This window comes from Lynx rufus, unplaced genomic scaffold, assembly GCF_022079265.1.
Source record: "Lynx rufus isolate CCGP_SWC_20201006 ecotype Redwood Valley unplaced genomic scaffold, mLynRuf1.p SCAF_5, whole genome shotgun sequence".
NCBI lineage: Eukaryota > Metazoa > Chordata > Mammalia > Carnivora > Felidae > Lynx > Lynx rufus.
The window spans coordinates 16,965,431-16,990,595 of record NW_025814867.1 but is presented as its reverse complement, the minus strand read 5'-3'; the positions used below and the strand labels follow the sequence as shown (position 1 = coordinate 16,990,595).

Here is a 25,165-nt window from a genome sequence, read left to right as displayed (position 1 = left end):
GAAACAATTTCCAGGAGAAAAAGGCCGTGATTTTTTTTCCAAAACTGATGGGAAGACAGTACTACAGGTTAAAAAAAAAAAACAGAATTTGAACCCCAAGCTACATAAAACCTAATCACTTAAAGCTAGTTTCATTCAACACTATTGATTTGTTCATGATTTAGAAGTAAAATCTTGTGAAGCTTCATTGAGTACATGTGATTTCAGCTGGAGAATAAGATACTAGTGTTAAATTTGACCTTGACTTTGCCTTTAAACCAGAGTAAACCTGTGAAGATTGAGCTAGGGTAAAGTTACTCTGGCTTAACTTTAGAACCAGAACAAAAATACAGATTTCAGCTCTGTGATTTTATTTAATTTTTTACGAAGTAAGAAGAGACTGTGTCCCAAACTCTACTGCCATCCTAATAACTTTCTCACCTTTTTTTTTTATCGGTTCTAATATTTTCCTGGAAAATCTTGTGTTTTTGACATTTGAGTATTGGCATTTAGCACTTTTATTTCCATATCTTTTTTTCTTTTATAAAATCAGTCATCATCTTTATTTTAAAAAAAAAAGTTGCCAGGTTTTACAAGCTGTGAATTCCTTTTTCAGGACAAAAAAAAAAAATCTAGATTTATTTTTTCCACTAGTCCCCCCCCCCCCCACCGCCTCCCACCAGAAGCTTACAGTTGAAGGGCAAAGCCTCCCTAATAACTTTGTACTGAATAGTTCAAGATTTCCTCTTTTCCTGGACGGAATCCACCTGCAGTCTTCCAGAGACTGTTGATAAGGCAAGGAAGAGCCCCATCTTGGACTCTGAAAACTCTGTTTAGAAATTACTCATGCTTTCACTGCTTGATTCTGATTTGAGGAAAGCAGGGAGGAGTGCTATTTGTCAACATGTCATTGGATTCTCAGATTGTTTTACACTTTCTTCAGTGATCTTTGTTACTTCATCTTTTCCAGTGGACTCTTCTCAGTGATGAGTAGTCCTGGCAAAGCCCTGATGGTTTCCTTCCACATTCACAAGGTATTGGCTGCACTGTGTTTAACATTCCAACAGGGTTAGCTTAGCTGGCCTGGAGTATCGCGTAGCCAACAGCAACGTGCTCCCTGGTAGAAGGCTGACTTGCTAATGCTTATCCCCCTTTAACTCCCTGGAGCCACTGTTTTCTTTCCCAAGAGTTACTGCTTTATAAGACCAAAGGAAGACTAGATGGCTGACTTAGTATTCTCCATTTTTAGAAAGGTTTCGGTTCTAGGGAATGGAGAATTGACCCAATGGACAGAAAGTAAGCTTAAGTATCCTCAACATTCTCTCCTTTTCATTCTCTAGCAGACTTTATTTAATCACTATTATTGGCAAGGTCCTTAGAGTGGGGGGTAAAGATGGAATAAAGAGAAGGGGGCCAAATGAAGTGGACATGACTTCTGTATTTCAAGAGTTACCCACAAAGAGAAAGACCCTCTCTGATGGTAGATCAATGTTAGAGGTACAGTTACATAAGAGAAGTGAACTTATTTTATGTTTCTATCCTGGAAGACCACCCCTCACTCCTTCTCTGCTGTTACCCTCCAGTTGTTGATTGCTTCTCAGGGAACATAATTTGCTTACTGCATTTTGTCAAGGATCCTAACAGCTTTCATGCCCTATCAGCATTTATTCTCTGTGTGGTTTTCATTCTGAGGAAAAAGAAAATTGATTCTATCGGATCTAAGAAAAAAATACTAGCAGTATAACCTAAGGGCCCTTCAGGCAAACTGCAGGTCTGCCTAAATGGTATTTGCATTCACTTCTCTGCCTCTGCTCCCTTCGACCTGAGCCCTTAGAGGCCAAGGCCATATTTTAACCATGCCTTAATCTCCAGAGACCGCAGCATCTAGTGGAACTCATAAAAGCCATGAAACATTTGTTCTGTTGAGGCACAAGATGGATAAGTAATCTATAGCAGTGATCAAAGATAAAATGGCAGCCAAAATACGCTCACAAACGAGTTATGAGTATTACTATACGTCGCTACTGAGTTTGTTGTTGTGGGACTACGTAATTAAGAGAGAACCCCTCCCCCTGCTTCCCTGGCCTGAGAGAATATGGCGGGAGAGCTGAGACATGTGCAGAAATACCCATCGCCCAAAGCTGTGTGGGACGAGGCCGGGAGCAGCACAGCGAGCACTCTAGCTCTGTGTTGCCAAACATGTCAGCCACTAGCACCGTGCAGCTCTTTAAACTTAAACTAAATCAAAAGTGATAAAATTTAAATTCTCTCCCTCAGTCCTCCTAGCTGAGTTTTGAGTTCTGAGCATCGACCTGTGGCTAATGACGACAGTGTTACAGAGCACAGGTAGTTTTCCCTCATCACGGAAAGTTCTGTCAGGTAGGGCTGCTCTAGAAGTTCAGAGAGACAAGAAAGCAGTTGTCAGGGTGCTCCGGGGAGGTTTCGGGGGAGGTGTGGCATAGGAGGCAGCTTTTGGCGGAGGGGCGGGACACCGATGAGAAAAGGGAAGACCTTCCAGAAGAATGGTGTAAGCCAAAGGAGCTGTTAAAGCATGTTTGATGGTAGAAATAGTGGCAATGATACCATAGTCACTCTCCTGACCGGGCCGAGTGACAGAGGCCACAGCCACCACCCCTGCACCAGATCGTTATGCTCAAATATTTTGCATCGCCTCGACTCGTGGTGATGACAGCGGAGTTGATCATTCCGGCCAAGGCATGGTGATGACTGCTAATCACCCACCACCCCGTTGTCTTGTTGTCTTTAGGTTATCTTCGCCTCCCTCTCTCTGCCTTGATTGTGGAACAGCTTACCAATCCTGTCAGATTTTCTGGAGTAAACACCGTCTGTCTCAACTCTCTTTTTTCCCCTTTTCTACCGCCCACACTTTTTGACAGTTACCTACCTGGCTGCCTCCACCGTCATCTCATCTTTTCAGGACATTTTTGCCAGCCACGTTATGTGCCTCTGTCTTTAACATGCCTTCGGTGGTTCCCTGTTGCCTTTGGGCCGGTATTTGAGATGCTTCTCAATAGAAGCTAGCTTCCTTTTTTTTTTTTTTTTTTAGTTTTTAAAAATTTTTACATTTATTTTTGAGAAAGACGGAGACAGAGTGGAAGCAGGGGAGGGGCAGAGAGGGAGACACAGAATCGGAAACAGGCTCCAGGCTCTTGTTAGCACAGAGCCCAATGTGGGGCTTGAACCCATGAACAGTGAGATCATGACCAGAGTCGAAGTCGGATGTTCAACTGACTGAGCCACCCAGCGCCCCGAAGCTAACTTTCTAATATCTGCTGCAAGCCTCATTACAGATGAATCAGCCGGCTTACCGGGCAGTGTGGTAGTCAAAAGAACACAGTCTTTAGAATGAAAACAGATTTGGGTTCCAATTCAAATTGCTCACTGGCATTTGAGACTTGGTAAGGAAAACTGAGTTCCCCTCATCTGTGATACGAAAATAATAACACTTCCCTTGAATGTTACTGGGAAAGATACTTTATAATGTATAGAAGGTGCCTGCTTGGCTCTAATCATGTTCTCAGTTAAAGGTGCAAAAATTATTATCATTCCTGACTCTACTTTGGTTATCTTCTTTCTGTCCCTTTGCACATACCGCTGCACCTGCTGCTGTGACCTCTCTCCTTTTCATGCCTATCTTAAAAAGCTCCATTCTTCAAGGTCCATCTCTTTTTTTTATGTCTGTGCAGACACACACGTGCACGCACACACACACGCACACAGTTGCAGAACGCTCTCAGAGTCCTGTTTGTATCCCTTCAGCCTCCCTTCTGCACACTGGAGGTTGTGTAAGGAATACCTGCTGTTCTGCGCCTGAAGGCGGCTTTCCCGGCCACGAGAGCATTCTCGGCTCTCTTGCAGTGCAAGCCCAAAGTGGCAGAAAATTAAACGGCCCTCAGCAAGAACAGAGCAAGGAGTCGGTGGAACCTTCTTGCTCTTTTGGGGGAAAAGCTCTCAAGCGCATTCTACACTCTTTCCCAGGGTCCGCAGACAGACTGAACTCCACTTACCCACAATGGCACCTTCTCGGTGACACACCCTGTGTCCGGCTGACCCTTCACCGCTTCCCTTACCACTGCTTTCTGGGATCCCCCCAGATCAACTCCATGCACTGAAAACCTTCACTCGGTGTCTCTGTCCGGGAGAACCCAGCCTGAGACCCAAACATAGCACCTGTCCTCTTACACCACCTGCACGGAAGAGGCTCAGTCCTTCGCTCCTGGACTGCTGGCTAGCTCCTCGCGTCATGGGCTGCAAACAACAGGCGCTCACTGCAAACAGCTGCCACAAGCAAGTTGGAATCCACGCATCCCCAGCGTTACCAGAGGGTCTTTTTTCCACTGATGAATTGTGTAGGTCTTTCCTCACAATTCGTTAATGGAAAAAAGACCCACGGAGCAGGCAAAGCAAGCAAGGACCCAGTAAATGCCACCGTGGCATATAAAATACAACCGCGACAAGTAGGATGCTGTTAAATGTCCAAGAGTGACAGTGCCCATGCAGCAGGCTCTTTGTGGTTCTGATGACCTGGTGCCCTCTGGCCTGAGCTCACTGCCGCGAGCTCGCTCTTCCTCGTTCTTTGATACCAGAGGGAAAATGTGCCGCTCACAAGCATCTTCTACTGACCCAACAAAAAAGAATTTTTGTACCTTTATTTTCTCGTGGTTTTCCTGAGAGGCCACACAACTGACTTTGCTTTTGTCATTGAGCATCTGCTAACGAAGGTTCTGCGAACCTTCTTCCCCCTCATCAGATCACACACCATATGCCATTATCTGCTGGGGTTGCACGTTTCCCCAGTTGACAGTCGGTGTAAACTTCTGCGTGTCTGGAACACATTCATCATAAACTCAAGGCTGTATTCACAATTGTGTTAACTCTATAGTGCCGTGGGGTGTCAGGCCCTCTTCTGATCAACTCGAATATTTAGGGTTCATAGAGAATGCAGCACCCTGGAATCGTATCTTTTTTTTTTAACATTGGCCATTAGAATCTCTCAACTGGGACTGCGCTGGAAGTTTCTGAACCCTCGAAAGCACTAAAAAGGTATGCAGAGTGTAGACTGTATAAAATTTTGCTTTCTTTATTAAAAAGGACTTCGTGGTGGTGTCCTCTCCAATAATATGCAGAATTTAAATTAGCCAGTAGAAGGGCGCCTGCCTGGGTGGCTCAGTCTGACTTCAGCTCGGGTCATGATCTCACAGTTCATGGGTTCGAGCCCCGCATCAGGCTCTGTGCTGACAGCTCAGAGCCTGGAGCCTGCTTTGGATTCTGTGCCTCCCTTTCTCTCTGTCCCTTCCTCAATTACACTGTCTCTCTCTCACAAAATTAAATAAACATTAAAAAAAATTTTTTTAATAAAGTAGCCAGTGGAGGGGTGCCTGGGTGGCTTAGTTGGTCAGCATCCAACTCTTGATTCTGGCTCAAGTCATGATCTTGCTGTCGTGCAATCAAGCACCACGCTGGGCTCTGTGCTGAGTATGAAGCCTGCTTAAGTTTCTCTCTCTCCTTCATCCCCTCTCCCCTCATTGCTCACATTCTCTCTAGAAAGAAAGAAAGAAAGAAAGAAAGAAAGAAAGAAAGAAAGAAAGAAAGAAAAGAAAAGTAAATAGCCAGTAGAACCTGGGGTCCATATGCAAGCCAGTCGAGCAACTCCCCATGTCTGTTCTGTAAAAATTTCACTTTTCATGTCCCCTTGCATACAGAAAATACTTTAATGCCATTTATGCAATGAGGTTTTACTTTCACATCCCAGGAATTCTTCAGTGATCTTTGTCAGGAGTTACAGAAACAATGGGAATATTGCTAATTTTGGTCATAGATAAATTGTAGATCAGACATGCATATGTGTTTACACTGGGAAGTTTCCCATTGCTACAGACCTTGATCATTTTTTCACGTTGGAGCACCATTTACACCAATTCGGTTCTTGTTTTCACCCATTCTGTTAGCCGATCATCCATCCATCATTCTCTCTTGGTGAGATTTTGTACTCTGGCCAGAACTGTGTAGATACTCCAGTCCTGAAATTGACAGGACAACTGAACGTGGGTTATCCCACCGCTCACAATAGGCCGCCCTTCCCTTGATTTAACACCCATTTACAAGCTAAGTCACAACCAAGTCGGCCTAGTCTGCAGCCCATGAATTTCCATTGCCCGGCTAATTAAATGATGCTTTCCCAGGTGCTTCGCTTAAACTGCTTCACCAATGTGTCTCCAGTGTTTTCTTTCAAATCAGCAGCAGAAAAAATGCTAAGAACATCTTGCCATGTCCCCTAGTTCTCGTCTGAACAAGGTACTTCTTTTTATCCTGGAATCTCAACTGATTGCAGCTGATTTCATAAGAATTTTTCAACCCTTGCCTGTCTTTGTTTCTTTTGATTCTTGGAGCAGTGAACTATCTGAGCCTCATGGTATCTGTTGTCACCCATATCAGGTTGTGACTTGTTTGTTTGTTCCACTTATTTATTCTTTGCTTACCTGGCTTCATGGTCTCCTGAGCCCTGTTAGAGAAAACCTAGAAAAAATTAGGATGGCATCTAAGCATAAATTTGGTAACTAATGGGTGATGGGGTCTTCTTACCTGCAAAAGTTCACAGGATCTAATTTTTGGTATCTCTACCCAACTCTCTGTCCAGCGATGAAATGTTACATGATTCTTGAAATTGGCTATGATCAGAGTATTTACACCATGGAAATCAGCAAACACTGCAAATCAGGGCTTCTCCTACCTCCCACCCAGAGAGCCAGTTGTTAAATATTTACTAGCAACACCACTGAGCAAAGGTCAGCCTATATTTGGCATCGTCAGGATTTTATAGAAGCGTTTGAAAACGTTTCAGAGGAAACTGCCGCTGTTTCTCTAAATCCGTGGATCCCAACCCTTCAGACCCAGTATCTCCTTTATATACTATTTTATTACACATTCTTTGCCATTCTGAAATGAAATTCATAGATGATGTACTCTATCTGCACAAAACTTTTTTAAAGCAATCAGTATAATATCCAATGATAATATAAATAAAAAATAAAAGTTATTTATAATAGATTAATTTGTACTTTAATCAGTAAATGTTTGGGCAGGACTACCGTGAAAGGCAAGATGAGGTTAGCCAAATGCTCATACCCTTATGTAGAACCAGTACGAAAGCATCAGCTACGATGCAGACTGTGGACGGAAGTGAAGTTTTGGTGAATCAAGGTAATTTTCTGAAATGATGAACACTTGGTAAAATTCTCTGCAATACAAAATGTAATCTCCCCTCAGTGCACAAGGTTAGTGCATCTTGGAATTTCCCGTAACTATTAAAACCATACAAAGAAACAGTCTGTGTGTCTGTGTAAGAAAGAATTTGTTTCTAGGTTCAGGTTATTTACTTTTGTAAATTACCTACGTTCTGAAGTTGTGTGCAGTGTAGGTAGCTCTTCGTTGCACAGAACAGCTGACCTTCTAGCAGCAGCCAGCAAATGCCATCCGTACCCCTGGTCATAAAGTCAAAAATATCTCCCAAAGACTCACAAAGCAGCCTAGGAATAGTACTGCCTTGGTTGAGAACCAGTACTCTTAGTCAAGGCCAAAGAATTGCTCTTGAGGGCCTGGTCGGTACCCCTCTGTTTTGATGGGTTGATATCAAAAAGGAGAATTGACCGGCTGAAAGGACGGTGAACGCTAGGCATCCAGAGAGGACGTCCCAAGTTACCCACACTCTCAGCAAGTTGAACAGGTGCAGAGATAACTGGGAGAAATAACGGGGGGCTCTGAAGAGGAGGGACACTACAGAAAAGACTCCTGTCTGGGAGGGGCAGTGCAGCAGGAGCCCAGGAACTAGGAGGCTGGATGAGGAAGAGGGTGGGAGCAGCTGACTTTGGGAAAATGGGAAACTCCAAATGGAAGATCCAGTCCAGCTTTAAAAATTGTGTGTTATCCAGGAATTGTGGTGGCATAAGAAATAGTCATTATGGGGCATTACAGAGCTGGGGACTCCTTGGAAATGACTCTGTAAATTATCTGATGGCTCTTGTCTTCTATTAATACCTGTGCTCAAGGTACATCTTAGTGGAGAATGGATAGCAGACAGTTACCTAAAGGAAAATTAGTATTTGCTTTTTCTTTTGTCCTTTATGCCTCATTCCCTTTTTTCTCCTGCATTTAATTTCTTAGATATTCAATTAAAAGATAAAAATTATGTGCTGATCTATTGAGGCTTGGTATTTCTTCAGTACGTGTTGCTAATTAACCAAGGGACCTAGTTATATAGATGCTGACGTAAGGTTTCATCAAAATGCTCTTTGCACTCTAGAGTTAAATATTCAAAGCTAGTTCTGTAGTGACTCCTAGCCTTCCCATCTCCTCTTGTCCCAGTGTTTGATCTGCTTATGGTACAAACTCTTTACCTTCTCAAGATTGTTGTCTAGAGTAATTGTTCTTAAACTTCTTCAATACAAGGACCAGTTAATTAATTGAATTTACTGAATTAATTGAATTATTTAAAAATTCTGTGAGTCATGTGTCCCATCCACTATTTTTTTTTTCCATCCACTATTTTTTAAGTAAACCCTTTCATTGCAATATATGTAGACATGCATAAATCATAAGTTCACAGCATGGTAGATTTTTTTTTATGACTGAACATACACATTTTTTAATTTTTTTTTTAATGTTTATTTCTGAGACAGAGACAGAGCATGAGTGGGGGAGGGGCAGAGAGAGAGGAAAACACAGAATAGAATCTGAAGCAGGCTCCAGGCTCTGAGCTGTTAGCACAGAGCCTGACGCGGGGCTCGAACTCACAAACCATGAGATCATGACCTGAGCCGAAGTCAGTCGCTCAACCACCTGAGCCACCCAGGCGCCCTGAACGTACACATTTAACCAGCACCCAGATCAAGAAACAGAATATGACCAGCACACCAAAAGCCACTTTGTACCTTCCTTTATTCACCAATCCTGACACGAGAGTAACAGGTGTCTTAACTTCTAATAGCATAGATTGGTAAGGCCTATTTTTGATCTTTATATAAATAGAATCACTGAGTTGTACTTTTTCTGTTTGGACTTTTTTCACTAAATATTATGTTGTAGCATTTATCTACACTTAAATATAGTGAAGTTCATTCATTCTCATGGCTGGAGAGACTTCTATTGCCTGAATACCTCATATTTTATTTATTCATTCTACCATTGATGTATACTTCTACTACCATTGGTGTAGTTTTCTGTTTGGGGCTATGATAATTAGTGCTGCTTTGACCATTTTTTTGGTACATGTCTTTTTACGTGAACATACATAATACGTTTCTGCTGGGTATATACACAGGAATGGAATAACCACATCCTAGAGTTCAAAGAATGTCAGATTTCAGTAGATACCAACAAATGGCTTTCCAAAAGGGTTATGCAAATGTCCATTCCCATTGGCGGTGTATGAAAATCCAGATTTCTGCATATCTTTGCATACCCTGGGTATCATTGCTTATTTGTTTTGATTTTAGCCATGATGATGTAGTGCTATTTCATTGTGGTCTTAAATTTTGTTTCCCAGAAGACCAATGAATACCTTTGCAGCCATGGCTGGTTGGTATTCAGCTGTACCTCACTCGGATGGATGGGCCAACATTATCATAATACAGATTAATGTCTGTACTGTGGTGGTTGTTAAATATTTTGTTAAATATTGTTTTCTATGACAGCTTTATTGAGGTATGAATGACATTAAACTGCATATCTTTAAAGTGTAAAATTTGGTAAGTTTTGAGATAGATACATACCTGTGAAACCATCACCATAATCAAAATAATGAACATATACAACAAAGGAACCCATAAACAAAATAAAAAGGCAATGTACCAAATGGGAGAAAATATTTGCAAATCATGTATCCAATAAGTGGTTAATATTCAAAACAAATAAAGAACTCCTACACCTCAATAGCAAAAAATAAATAAACAATTCAATTTAGAAATGGAGAGAAGAAATGAATAGAGCTTTTTCCAAAGAAGAAATACAGATGCCCAATGGATTCATGAAAAGGTGCTCAACATCAATAATCATCAAGGAAATGAAAATCAAAACCACAATGAGGTATCCCCTCATGCCTGTCAGAATGGCTATTATAATCTTTTTTCTTTTTTAATGTCCATTTATTTATTATTTTGAGAGAGAGCATGAGCAGGGGAGGGGCAGAGACAGGGAAAAAGAGAATCCCAAGCAGTCTTCACGCTCACCACGAAGCCTTATGTGGGGCTCGATCTCATGATCTTGAGATCATGGCTTATGCCCATAAATCAAAAATCGGACCCTTAACCAACTGAGCCACCCAGTCACCCCATGAATGGCTATTATAAAACAGACAAGAGATAACTGTTGGAAAAAATGTGGATAAAAGGAACCCTTGTGCACCATTGGTGGGAATATAAATTAGTGCAGCCATCATGGAAAAAAATATGAAGTTTCCTCAAAACATTACAAACATAACTACCATACGATCCAGCAATTCTACTTGTGGGTATTTATCCAAAGGGAAATAAAAACACCTACTTGAGAAAAAAAATAACTTGAAAAGATACCTGCACCCCCATGTTCATTGCAGCATTATTTCAGTAGCCAAGACATGGAAGAAATGAAGTGTCCATCCATGGAAGAATGTATAAAGAAGTTGTGGTATGCATACGCAATGGAGTATTGCTCAGTCATTAAAAAATAAAGAATGATTTCTTGCCATTTGGGACAATATGGGTAGACCTTGAGGGCATTCTGCTAAGTGACAAATGCCATATGGTCACATTTATGCATGAAGTCTAAAAACAAACACTGAGCTCATAGATACAGAGAACAGATTGGTAGTTGCTAGAGGCAGGGAGGGGGTGGTGGGTAGGAGAAATAGGAGAAGGTCATCAAAAGTAGACACTTCCAGTTGTAAAGTCCTGGATATGTAACCTACATCCTGGTGACTATAGTTAATAATATTTTATTTTATGTTTGAAAGTTGCTTGGAGAATAGATCGTAAAAGTTCTCATCACAAGAAAAAAAATTGTAACTATGTGTGATGATGAATCTTAACTAGACTTACTGTAGTGCTCATTTCCCAATGTATACACAAACTGTGTCATTACATCATATACCTGAAACTGATGTCATATGTTAATTATATTTCAGTTTTTAAACATAATGAACATATCACCACCACCCCTAGAAGTTTCCCCATATGCTTTTATAATCTTGTCCTTCTGCCCCTCTCTGTTTTCCCAAACCCTGTCTCTAGGTGACCAATGATCTGCTTTCTGCCACCATATATTAGTTTGGATTTTCTAGAATTTCCTTATATAAATGGAACCATATGCTAACTATATTTTGTTTCTGTCTTTTTTCCCTCAGCATAATTATTATGAAATTCATTCTGGGTTGTAGCATGTATCAGTAGTTCATTCGTTTTTATTGCCAAGAGTTTTCCATTATATGGATACACCACAGTTGGTTAATTCACCTGATCGACAGTTGGGTTTCCAGTTTGGGGCAAGAAAAAATGGTTGTATGATTTTACATTTCTAATACTGGATGAGAGTTTTCAGTTTCCCTACATCACAGCAAGATTTGATGTGGTGACTTTTTCATTTTAGTGATTACAGTGGATGTGTTGTGGTAGCTCATTGCGATTTTAATTTGAATTTCACTAATAACTAATAATATTGATGTTTTTTCACGTGTTCATTTGCCATCCATGTATTTCATGAAATTTATTTTTTTAATTTTATTTAAATTTTAGTTAATATAACATGTAATATTGGTTTCAAGAGTAGAATGCAGTGATTCATCACTTACATACAGCACCCAGTGCTCATAACAAGTGCCCTCCTTAATACCGATCACCCATCTTGTAAATCTCCCACTCACCTCCCTCTGTCAACCCATAGCGTGTTCTCTATCGTTAAGAGTCTCTCGTGGTTAGTTGCCATCTCTTCAGTTCCCCTCCATCTTCCCATATGTTCATCTGTTTTGTTTCTTAAATTCCACATGAGTGAAATCGTATGGTATTTGTCTTTCTCTGATTGACTTATTTCAGTTAGCATAATACATTCTAACTCTGTCCACATCGTTGCAAATGGCACGATTTCATTCTTTTTGTTGGTTCAGTAATATTCCTGTGTGTGTGTGTGTGTGTGTGTGTGTGTGTGTGTGTGTGTGTGTGTGTGTACATCCTACATCTTCTTTATCCAGTCATCAGTCTATGGACATTTGTGCTCTCTCCATAGTTTGGCTATTGTTGATATTGCTGCTAGAAACATTGGGGTGCATGTACCCCTTCGAGTCCATATTTTTGTATCTTTTGGCTAAGTTCCTAAGTGCAGTTGCTGGATGAGAAGGTAGTCCCATTTTTAGTTTTTTGAGGAACCTCCATTCTGTTCTCCAGAGTGGCAGCACCAGTTTGTATTCCCACCAATGGTGCAAGAGGGTGCCCCTTTCTCCACATCTTCAGAGACACCTATTATTTCTTATGTTGTTAATTTTGGCCATTCTGACAGGTGTGATGTGGTATCTTTGATGACATTTCTATTCGACTTGCTCACTCGCTTGGGGTTGAGGGTAAGGGGTTTACTTTTCTGGTTTTGAATTTGAGTTTCTTTATTCTGGATATAAATTCATTATCTCATATATGTATTGCATAGTTTCCTTCTAATTTTTGGCTTATCTTCTCGTAACTCAGAGTCTTTCAAAGAATAGAAGTTTTTGTTTTGGTTTGATTTTTTAAGTAGGCTGCATGCCCAGCATGGGGCTGGGACACATGACCCCAGGATCAAGAGTCACATGTTCCACCGACTGAGCCAGCCAGGTGTTCCTCAAAAAAATAGAAGTTCTTAATTGTGGTGAGATCCACATGGTTAAGCTGGTTTATTATCTCATACTTTGGTTGCCATTTCTAAGAAATCTACGCCCACCCCAAGGTCATAAGACTTTCTCCTATTTTCTTCTTCTCAAAGTTTATACCTTCATGTTTTACATTTTGGCCCATGATCTTTGTTGAGCTAATTTTTGTATATAGTGTGAGCTATGGATCAAACCATACTGTTTTCTTGGTTTTGTGGGGGGTTTTGTTGTTGTTGTTGTTGTGGTTTTTTTGTGGGTTTTTTTTGTGGCTTTTTTTTGCAATGTATATCTAAGGTGCTTGCTCTGTTTTTTGACAAGACTATTTTTTTTTCCCTTCTGATCTTTATATAGGTTGAACTTCTTCATCAGTGAATTAAAGCACAAGGCTTATGCCATGGATTTTATTTTGCTATTGTTCATTTATTTATTTTGGCAAAGAGAGAGAGAGAGAAAGTGAGCAGAGGAGGTGCAGAGAGGGAGAGGGAAAGAGAATCCCAAGCAGGCTCTGCGCTGTGGTCTCCCGTCTCATGAACCGTGAGATCGTGACCTGAGCCGAAATCGAGAGTAGGACACTTAACAGACTGAGCCACCCAAGTGCCCCATAGATTGCAGTTTTTAAATGATATCATTTAATAATTAGTCCCAATTTTGTTTTGCATATAGTGGGGCCATTTTAATTGCATTGAAACAATAGATCATAGTTGGCACCAATTTTAAATTTTTACCAAGTTGTACATGACACTTAACAGTGTGTGCCAAGAAGGGCGATGTGTTCAGTCATTCATTTATTCATTCGACAAACATTTGTTGGATTACTATGTGTCATGAAATGTTCTTCTTGTGAAGAACAGTGAAGTGGATAGAGTTCCTGCCATCAAAGAGATTACTTTCGATTATGGGAGATATACAAAGAATAAGTGTTTGCCAGGTAGTTCTAAAGGCTATACATTGTAAAATGTAGGGTCAAGGGACAGAAAATGATGGGCATGACCTAGGAGTCTTGTTTTTTAGGATCATCAGTGTCTCAATTAAGGCAACATATTCAAAAAGACCTAAAGAAAGGAATGGAATAAGTCATATTTATATCTAAACAAAATATTCCAGGCAGAGCAAAGACAAACTCAAAGACACCGAAGAGGTATATTTGGTTTTCCAAATAGGCACAGAGCGTTCTAAGGTATTTGAATTAAGAATTTGATCTTATTTTATTCGTTTAATTTTTTTTTAACATTTATTTATTTTTGAGACACAGAGACAGAGTGTGAGCAGGAGAGAGGCAGAGAGAGAGGGAGACACGGAATCTGAAGCAGGCTCCAGGCTCCGAGCTGTCAGTCCGGAGCCTGACGCGGGGCTTGAACCAGCGAACTGTGAGATCCTGACCTGAGCCGAAGTCAGTCGCTCAACCGACTGAGCCACCAGGCGCTCCTGAATTAAAATTTTTAGACCTTAGGGAAAGCACCAATACTCTCCAGTTCTAGGATTGCCGGTAGATTTCATCTTCAGAGCCCCTTCAAATGATTGGTAGTAAATGCCGGTAGCTGTACTCAGCCAGTTTTTTCTGTAAAGATCCATACCATAAATATCTTCAGCATTGTGGCACATAATGTTTCACTCGACTCTGTTGTTTTCTAAAAGCAGCCATAGACAATACATAAGCAAATACATGTGAGAGTGTGCTGTGCTCTAATAAAACTTTATTTCACAGCAGGAGGTAGGCTGGGCTGGGCGCTTGGAGACTGCCATCCTCTGGGCTGGCATGGTGTTGAGCGGCCTTGCCGGGATCTTTCCAAGGGAGGCACCTTAGCGAGTCTGTCATGGGCTCAAATGGAGCACCTGAGCCGTGTCCTGGCCGCCGTGAGTTACAACAGGCTCCTCATGTTACTGATTAGACACGACAAGTTCTCCCAAGCTGTTAGTGGAAAGTTAGATCTCTGGGCTGTCTGCTCAGTTTTATTACGCTAGCCTGCCCTTACCCCCTTCAGATTCGCCACAAATTACTTTACGTCTAGGACACCAGCAGAGTTCCGAAGGTTACCTCCCGCCCCAAGTGCAGCCCGGATCGCCAGAACCAGCCCAGGCCTGGATGGCAGTGTTTCCTGGGAAGCTGCTGGTAATGTCCAGGGTTAGAGATGAGGGCTTCTACAGAGCTTTCTCACGTTGTGTCTGTGCCACAGAAATGCAAATGAAAACCTGCCGTTTCTCTCTGGATCTGGAGCATGGAGGCCAGTGGAAACCAGCTATGTACCCCTGCTGCTGGCCAGTCCTCACAGTGGGAAAAGAGAGAGGAGCCTGGTCTAACTCAGGAAGAAAAACAGGTCTTTAACACAAGGCAAGGGGATGGGCAATTGTATAAGGGAATACCAAGATGATCCTTTTTCTTATTTTTTTTTTAAGTTTATTTATTTTGAGAAAGAGAGTGAGGGAGAAGCAGAGAGAGGGAGAGACAGAATCCCAGGCAGGCTCCACGCGCTGAGAGTAGAGCCTGAGGCGGGGCTCGAACACAGGACTGCTGAAATCGAGAGTCGGATGCTTAACTGACTGAGCCACCTAGGGGCCCTCCTTTTTCTTACTGAACATTTTAAGCACATCAAAAGGGGTTTGGTTAATTAGAATATAAACTAAACTTGATTTTAAAAGTCACCCAAAACCATGATAGCATAAATACGATGGAGGTTTCATTTTCTCTCATGTAATGGTCCCGAGATAAATAAGCTGGTAGGGTGGCTGTGCTCCACATGGACATTCACATCCCAGGTTTCTTCCATCTTATGGCCTTGTCTCCTCCTGGGCGGGTATCCTCGTCTCTTTGGTCTCTACAGGCTCCCATGGCATTCCAGTTGGCAGAGAAGGGGTGAAATTGCAAATGGGAGGTGGGAAATTACTTCTTAAGGAAGTGATGTGAAACTAGGGCAAAGCACTTCTGATCATATTTTGTTGCTGACAGCGTGGTCATGTAGTAGCCATACCTAGCTGCAAAGGACGCTGGGAAATGTGGCCCCAATCTGGGTAGCCCTGTGCTCAGCTAATTAATAACCTTTTGTGGATTTTTAAAGAGGATTATCCATTAGATGAAAGGTTGGAGTTAGCTGTTTTCCACAGAGTTTATAAGGGAGTTGAAAATATTTTTTGGTCTGTTTTCACCTCGTGTGTGAATAGTCATGCCTGATGTCACACAATACTTCAGAGACTGGTAATTATTTTTCTCAGACATTATTTCACTTAATCCTTTAACATTTGCTTCCTTTGAACTACACATTATCATTGGAAGCAGACAGTATCTTCATATACAAGAAGAATAAGGCTCGGGAAAATGATGAGATTACCCAAAGGCATACATCCGTCAAGGACAGAGCCAAGACTTGAGTCCGGGCTCAGAGCTCTGCCATTTGCAGCCCTCGCAATCTTTCTTAACACCTAATCCTCTGAAGGGTTTCCTGTTCTTTGGCGTTCGCCAAATGGAACATCCCAGTCTGACACTTTAGTGTGCAGAGTAAGCACCTGAGGCCCTTGATTAGAATACAGATTACTTTCCCAGAACCTGAGAAATTTTCCTGAGGTAGCCCTAGGTATGGAGCCCTAGCACTGAAATGCTTTGGGAATCATTGCAGTGATCTTACATTTTATCATTGCATGTGCTTGAACACACAGAGGAGATACTTCATATTTTCTGTCTGTCTGTCCCCTCGCTTGTCCTCCCGTGCTTATACGCGTTACCTTAAATTTTGGAACTATTGCTTCTGAAAAATCTTTGCTAATCTCTTTTGAAGCACCTCTAACTCAAAACGAAAAGGCAAACAATGACAAAATGTCAAAACCCAATTATGGAAGCCACCATGGTATCCTTTCAAACAGAAGTTTTCCAAGTCCTTGGTTAAGGTAGATGTCCAGAAGGTGGCTTTATGCCCTGCAGTTTGAAAGGACAGACGACATTATTTTTTCATCAAAAATATCGATATTGAGTTCATAGTGAGTGAGTGAGTGTGTGTGTGTGTGTGTGTGTGTGTGTGTATGTAAGGTACATATATACATATCATTGTTTCCCCAACAGAAATTTCACGTAGATTTCTACTTGGTTCCATGTTACCCTCAATTCCCATTAAATCACACTGGGCTTTTTTATTTGCCTTTTTCTCTGTCAGACACCAGGATGAATTTAAACTCCAGTCCCTCTCCAATGGCCTCTCTGATGTATTTGCTACTTTTTACATTCCCTTTCCCTGTAGAATCTGATGGAAATTCCTTTTGAGCCTTTAGCTTTCCCTCAGAGTCAAAAACTTTTGTGTTGCTAATAGAACTCAGCTTCATTAGCATTTCAAATCCTGAGATGCTCTTAGAGATCAGTGTGTTAGATCTGAGGGGCTCCCCAGCCACAACCTGATTTATCAAACTTGTTTAACTAAAATCTCCAGTGGCCTGTGCCTTTGACCTTATTTCTGCCAGCACATCTCATCAGGAAATCCTTTTCAAGGAGTCTAGAGAAAGACACATGCATAGTCTTAGAAGCTTTACTTTTGTCCCTCTCTCTGCTCTATATATTGCCTGTTGAAAAGCCATACTTCATTACTTTTGGTTGTTCGATGGTGAGTAGATAGATAGATGGACAAGTAGATGGTGGATAACTAGAAAGGCAGATGGATTATTAGATGGGTAAATGGAGGGATGGGTGGGTAGGTGAAGTACATGAATGAATAAGAGGATGGGATGGATGGATGGATGCATGGAAGGAAGGAAGGGAGGGAGGAAAGAAGGATGGAAGGAAGGAAGAGAGGAATGAAGGATGGAAGGAAGGAGGAAGGAAGGGAAAGGATAGAAGGAAGGAGGGAGGGAGGAAGGAAGGGTAGTTAATATTCAAGTCTTCCATCTTGTACATTTCTTGCCATTTAATTAACTATAATTGGCTTTGGTGTTCTTGAGACTGAATACCATTTCTGCAGAAAACAGCAAGTCATATATGTGTCCTGCATCCCACAGGAGAGAGAGGGGTGGGGCTTGTAGAATAATCCATTGCCATTCTGACTCAGTGTCTTATTTGTAAAATAAAAGAAACCATTCTCTTAAACAAATATACAAAAATGCTTCAATGCAGTGCTGTTTAACCAGACATACACAGCAAAATCTCTTGGGGAACTTGCCCTAACTGCATATGCCTGCACCCCAGACCCTGAAATGTGCATCCTGATTGAAAATTAACTGCCCTGGCAGAATAGTCTCTGTGCCTGGTAGCAGTAGCAATTGAGCTATGGGGTCCTGACTTGATTTTCTTCTTGCAGACATTCCACTAACACTTTTTAAGAGCTTACTATATCTCAGGCAATGTTGCAAGTGCTTTTTACTTGTATTACCTCATTTAATCTTTACCACAACCTTTTAATATGTTTACCATTAATATCTCCGTTTCATAGGTGAGGGAATTAAGGCGCGTAGAAGTTAGGTAACTTGCCAAGGGTCACACAGCTAGGAAGAGGCAAAGCTTGGGTTCTAATACAGTCGCTGTCCAGACTCTATGGCCCCACTCACCATGCACCCCTGTGAACACTAAACTGACCTTTCAGTCCAGTAGAATGTTCTGTGATGGTGACAGCGTTCTATAGCTGTGCTGTCCCAGGAACACGGGAGCCACTAGCCACAGGAAGCTTTTGAGCCCTTGAAATGTGGCTAGTGTGACCGAGAAACGAAGTTTTTAGTTGTCCTGTATTTTAATTAATTTAAACAGCACAGTTTAAGAGCCAACTAATAGCCTCTCTTCATACATACGATTTCAAAAAACTGAAGTGCTGAAGTAGGTATTAAGGTAGGCATTTCAGTTATAGACAGTCTCCCTTATTAATAATATTAACGTGAAATAATTACAAAGCAGCCTTAGAAATCTTTGTGCTTCTTTCCGTCATTGAAAAGAGTCTCGCTGCTCTATTAAGCCCTCTGCCAAGTAGGTGGCACATCTCCTCTTAGCTCATTGGAAGATATAACGAGATGAGACAGAAAAAAATAATTCAGGCAGAATAATACAGGGACATCACGGGCAAGTGGTAGCATGGTTGTGCCATTGGCATTTGTTCTTAGGAGTCATTGTTATATTTTCCATCTCCTCAGTACTGCCCTCATATGTTAGGGGGATGAGGGCTTCATGGAAATAATGGACTTTAAAGCAGGGTTTGGTGGTGGAGGAAAGATACTACAGGGGCATCTGGGCTCGTGTGAAGGGGAGACGCCATCCTGCACCCCCTTCTTAAGGAAGTGAAGCGAGTGAAGTGGGAAATTTTGAGCCAAGAGAGAAGAAGAGGGGATTCTGGATGAAACAATGTAATGAAGCAAAAGGGCCATATCGTTCTTCATGTGATACACAAGTTGAAACTGGGTAAAGCTTTAAAGGAGAGGAGAAATTAAAGTATTAACAAAACAAAAGTATAGAGCTGCGAGGCTTTTTTATGTTTATTCTTTTTTGAGAGAGAGAGAAATGGAGCATGAGTAGGGGAGGGGCACAGAGCGAGAGAGAGAGAGAGAGAGAGAGAGAGAGAGAGAGAGAGACAGAGACAGAGACAAAATCTGAAACAGGCTCTAGGCTCCAGCTGACAGCACAGAGCCCGACGTGGGGCTTGAACCCACTAACTGTGAGCTCATGACCTGAGCCAAAGTCCGATGCTCAACCGACTGAGCCACCCAGGCTCCCAGAGCTGAGTTTTAAACAGATAGAGACAAGGCAATATATAATTTGGTGAAATTGTTAAAAAAACAAAAGTAGTTACAACCGAGGTAGACAGACTATAGACCATGAGACAATCCCAGTCCACTACTGGTTTTTGTAAATAAAGTTTTATTGAACACACCCATGCCCATTTACATTTATATATGGCTCCTTCATACTATAAAAGCAGAATTGAGCAGTTGCAACACAAACTATATAGCCTACAAAGCCTAAAATATTTCCTATGACCCTAAACAGAAAAAGTTTTACTGACTCCTATTTTATAACAAAAGGGGAATATGTATTAGCACAACCTTTTGGAGTGCAATTTTGTGTAGTCATCACATTTTAACACGCACATCATCTTTGACTTGGCAATATTACTGCTAGAATTTTCTCCAGCTCGTGTTTTGAGACACACACCCACAGGGCTTCTTAAACACTGAAGAACTGGAAACAAGGTAAATAGCCAGGGCACTGGCTAAATGAATTACAGTGCATTAATGTAAAGAGATCCTATTTAGGTTTTGGGGTTTGGTTTTTTAGTGGGAGTTCTACCTACACTGTTTATTTGAAGGGATCCCGAGAAATATTGCCACGTAGAAAAATGTTACAAATAGTATGTATTATTTGTATAAAAGCAACATACGACCCTCACAAAAGATACACAGATGGATGCCCAGCAACTTTTCATTTTGTATCTTCTAGACTAGACTGTGAGTTTTTATGATTTTTAAAAATTTTTTATTTTAATTCCAGTGTAGTTAACATACAGCATTGTATTAGTTTCATGTGTACAATATAGTGATTCAACTAGTCTATATATTACTCAGTGCTCATCGTGGTAAGTGTACCCTTAATCCCCAGACCCTATTTCAGCCATCCCCCCCCCCCCACCTCTCCTCTGGTAACCATCTGTTTGTTCTCTATAGTTAAGAGTCTGTTTTTTGGGCTTGTCTCTTGTTGTCTTTATTCCCTTTGTTCATTTGGTTTGTTTCTTAAATTCCACATATGAGTGGAATCATATGGTATTTGTCTTTCTCTGAGTGCCTTACTCCATATAGCATCTCTATCAAATCTATATTCTCTAGATTCGTTCATATTGTTGCAGAGTGTGTATTACTTAAAAAAAAAAAATCCGAATTAGGAAAGTGGAAAAGTAGGGGCACCTGGGTGACTCTGTTAAGCGTCTGACTTCTGCTCAGGTCATGATCTCACGGTTCGTGGGTTCAAGCCCCACATCGGGCTCTGTGCTGTAGCTCAGAGCCTGCTTCGGATTCTGTGATTCCCTGTCTCTCTGCCCCTCCCCTGCTCACATACCCTCCCTCTCCTTCTTTCCAAAATAAATGTTAAAAAAAAAAAGAGGAAAAATCCTGAAAAAAAAAAGTAGAAGAATGAACAAGAGGGGAAAACCAAAGATAGGTCTTCCCCAAACGGAGGGATTCAATATTGAGGCATTCAGGAAGGCACGTATTTAAGTTTCAAGTTGGGACCGAGGGAAACTGTTGGACTTGAAGAGATGTCTTTATGAGTCATACACGGCAAAAGCAGAGACGTGCTAAAGAAACAAATCAAGAGTGGAAAGAGAGAAGCGTGCACCATTGTCCTGGGTAATGGCGTTCATAAGTACCCAGGTGGAAAGGCTTCATTGAGGAAACTGGAAAAAACAAGAAGCTGCAGAGAAAGGAACCAAATGAAAGAAGGACGTGGTGGCCAACACTCAAGATGGAGAAACATTTTTGAGGAAGAACAGATGTTCCTCGGGGTTCTGAGAAGACCCAGTCTCTACACAGATGCGGAGAGCCGCTCTGCAAGTTCACGTTTGCAAAGTGCCTTAATGTCTTCTGGTAGAAGATCCATGGCCATCGACAGCCCTGGAACATTAGCAGGTGTTCAGATGGGAGGGCCAGAAGCAGTTTCCATGTGTCGATTAGTGTCAGGACTTCTCCCAGCCACCGACACAGCAGGCAGCTCTGCCCGGTGGCGCAGAAGTCCTGGGAACAGCCTGAGCGCTTGCCTTGTGCTGGCGGCACATCCCTGCCTTGGCTTCCCGGCCGAAACACACACATGGCCCAGGACCAGCTATCTATTTTTCTGGCAAAATTGTGGCAAGAGGCGTTGATGGGAGATTAATGGTTTAAAAAAACCCCACAAATATATAAAAATAAAGCAAGCAAACAGAAAAACAGGGAAGAGGCAGGTGTGTGTGTCTTCTAAAATGATCCACGTCTACCTCCCCCCACCCCACCCCCGTGCCTGCCTGCACTTTGCATGACTTGTGCCTCGGGTGGAGATGTCTGTGCCTGTGAGAATCTTTTTATTTAGACATCACAAGGCATTTGACCAGTTTTGAACACGGCCGGCTTCAATCCTGGTACACAGACATGCCGGCTCTGTCTTCACGAAACTCTCCCGTCCAAACACGTTTGCAGAGCATGATTCATGGTGTTTCCTTCTGGATTGTCCAGTGGGTAATTGCTATACGAAAACCAGAGAAACAGATGTAGACCCTGAACCTCGGCTATAAATTTTTGTTTTATGATTATGGGTTTCAAATGTGCTGTGTCACACTGACAAATATACAGTTACTCTGAAACAAAATGGATTTTGGTCCCAAAACTTTGGCTTTTTTTGTTTGTGGTTGGACATACTTTTATTAGAGTTTTCTTTTATCGTGGATGAAACACAAAATGGAGGAGATGACGCATATCAGAATGTTACTTTATGCCGTACCAAGAGAATATTTGGGAAAGGTTTCTTCTGTTTGATTAATGTTTAAAATAGGCGTCAATTATTTAAACCTCATTACCAACAAATTAACTAGGCCATTTTTTATCTTCTACCTAGTCATTAGTCTTTATGGTACGTGAACACGTATTTAAAGACGTGTGGCTTATTTGTAAATCTTTCCTAAATTTTACTTAAGATAAAGAATTTAGAGGAAGCCAGGTTTTCAAGAAATGTGAGAATTAGACTCCTTGATGAAGAAATGATAAGAAACATGTAGCTAAATTTGGGGTCTGCTTTATAAATTAATACTTGGATTAAATAATAGCTCTAATAGTTGCTATCAGCATAATTAATTCATGATGAGAAATGATGAATAGACGAGTAAGTGCTGTTGCACTATAAGAAACCCGTAATATTCTATTCACACAGATTGAAATAAAAGATCAGTATTCAAAAGCCCCAGTTTCTTCCTGTACTAGTGAAGAGAACCCCAAGGTGATGAGAAGTTTAAAATTTTCTGGTGCCATCCCTCCCCACCCCACCCCCACCCCCTGCCCGCTTTGTTATTGTTTCTTGGGCCATGACATAGTATTGAGGGTAGAGATTGGGGAACAGTCATTTCCCTTCCTAGATGAAGCTGAAACTGGAGCTGAAGGAATGAGACTAAGCGGAATTGGGGAGACGCCCTCCCCATCTTCAGCTTGCGATCGGAGCGCCCTACCCTCTGGAACGATGATTGAACAAGGGGGTGCGGTGGCGTCCCCTGGGTAAAAGAAACCTGAATACACGCAGCTGGCAGTGGGGCCACGCTTCTCCTCTCTTAGTCCTTCCTGATGTACTTTAAATGTAGCTGCTTCTTTCTCTCTGCTCATATACCTTTTCACCCACCTCCGTTATCGCCTGGGAGTCCACATAGGAGTTTCCAAGGAACGCCGGAGGGCCGGAAGTAAGCACGGGGAGCTGTAAGTCCATGCACGCAGAGATTGGCACATAATGTGGTACTTTGTGTATCTTTACAACCATCTTAACGACAGCGTGTTAAATGTTTTGTTCATTCCTCTGTATTCCTTGCTTAAGGTGTGTGTTTTCTTTGTAGTTAAAGGGTTTCTTACAAACCTCCGTTATAAAATGACGGTCCTTTGAAAAAGAGAGAATTAACAAACACAGTTCAGCAAAAGCTCGCCCCACTGTCGTCCTGGACTTTCAATGGCAAGAGCTGAGCTTGCTGGGCTGAAAATTGTTTTAATGTACCTTCATAAAAGGATCTTTGACTTGGTAAGTGTGTGTGACGCATACTTTTCATGTTACACCACGAGTGCCACTTAGCAACTCCTGGAGACAGAGCAGCCTTTCAGCATGGGGCGAGGTGCCCCCTGACAGGCTTCTAAAAGGCCTGGATGCCAATGTACATTCCAGCACTATCCACAGAAAGGAGCCCAGGGCGGCTCTCTTCCCTGCAGGGGGCAGGAAACCTTCCCTCTTGCCTACCCACTTACCTGCCCTGTTCTGTAGGAGAATTACAAGTAAATATCAGAGTGGTAGTGGAGGAGGTAGGGTGTTTTCATTACTCCCCGGAGTTTCCTTTCTCAGATGTGCATTGCATCCTTTTAAACAAGTTGTGCAAAACGTCTACAATGTGGATTGGCTCTCCCTTTGAAAGCTAGCTGCCTGGGTTTATTTGTAAATACTGCATCTGTCCTGCGTCTCTTTTTTTTTTTTTTTTTTTTTTTTAGCGTTTATTTATTTTTTGAGAGGCAGAGAGAGACAGAATGAGCAGGGAAAGGACAGAGAGAGAGGGAGACACAGAATCCGAAGCAGGCTCCAGGCTCTGAGCTGTCAGCACAGAGCCCGATGCGGGGCTCGAACTCAGGAACAGTGAGATCATAACCTGATCCGAAGTCAGGCACTTAACCGACTGAGCCACCCAGGTGCCCCTGTCCTTCTGCGTCTTTTAGGACTGGCTGAAAAGCTTCTCCTCCCTCGCGGTTGGGTCAATATGGCCAGTATAAAAAAGAATCTCTTTCTCTTCAAATTATTCTAATAAATAACCAAGATTGAGCAGGGGACTAGTGTTGGGGAAATTTGGCCCATGGAAATATAAAACCTTCACGCTTAACCAGTTTTCAAAATATGTGTTTAATTATGTGGTGGTTGGGTATGCGTGTGTGTGTGTGTGTGTGCATGACATGACAGAGGTCACCAACATGCTATTCGGGGTCCAAGGCTGTGGGAACAGCAAAGTAATTTCCACATTGGACTAGGATTGCAGGGAGTAAGGTTCTAGTCATGGCTCGGAGTTTTGTGGCCTCAGATAGGTCTCAGCCTCCCCTCCTGGGCTTCTGTTTCCCCAGGTGAAAAGTGAAAGGATGAAATCACAGTGAGTACTTGTTTCAGGATACAGTGTCCTACAGTACTTTTTGGGGGGGAGGTGGGGGGGGAGCTCACAGCAGCCCTATATCCCCAGTTTACAGATGAGAAAACTGAGGCTCAGATCAAATACTTGTCTCAGATCACACAGCTGGTTTAAAGGTCGAACTGGAAGTGGCACCGATTTCAGTTGGAGCCCCACATCCACTCTAGACCACTGTGTCTTCTCAGATCCTGAAATCCTGTATATACATGTGATTCCATGTGTGAGTGTTTGGAGCAGGAGTAACCAATTCTTGACTGCTGCATATAGACTGGAGAGAATTTTTTTTTTTTTTTAAGTAAATGAATCCAGAAAGCTAGATTATTACTCCAGAGCAAATGCAATCCCTCCACCCAGGGCTTTGCAAGAGGGATAAAGAGGGGGTATTTAAAAAAAAAAAAAAAAAAAAAAAAAAAGAATCAAATGGAAAGTTTTTCAACCCAAGGCTTCCCCGAGGAGTAGCTCTCCTCGCTGCTCTACA

The 25,165-nt window shown here is 41.9% G+C and overlaps 1 protein-coding gene across 2 annotated transcripts in view; it reads left to right on the top strand.

The window, feature by feature from the left end:
- Positions 1-25,165, top strand: part of RARB (retinoic acid receptor beta) — a 405,968-nt gene that overhangs the window by 208,937 nt on the left and 171,866 nt on the right. The window lies entirely within an intron of this gene.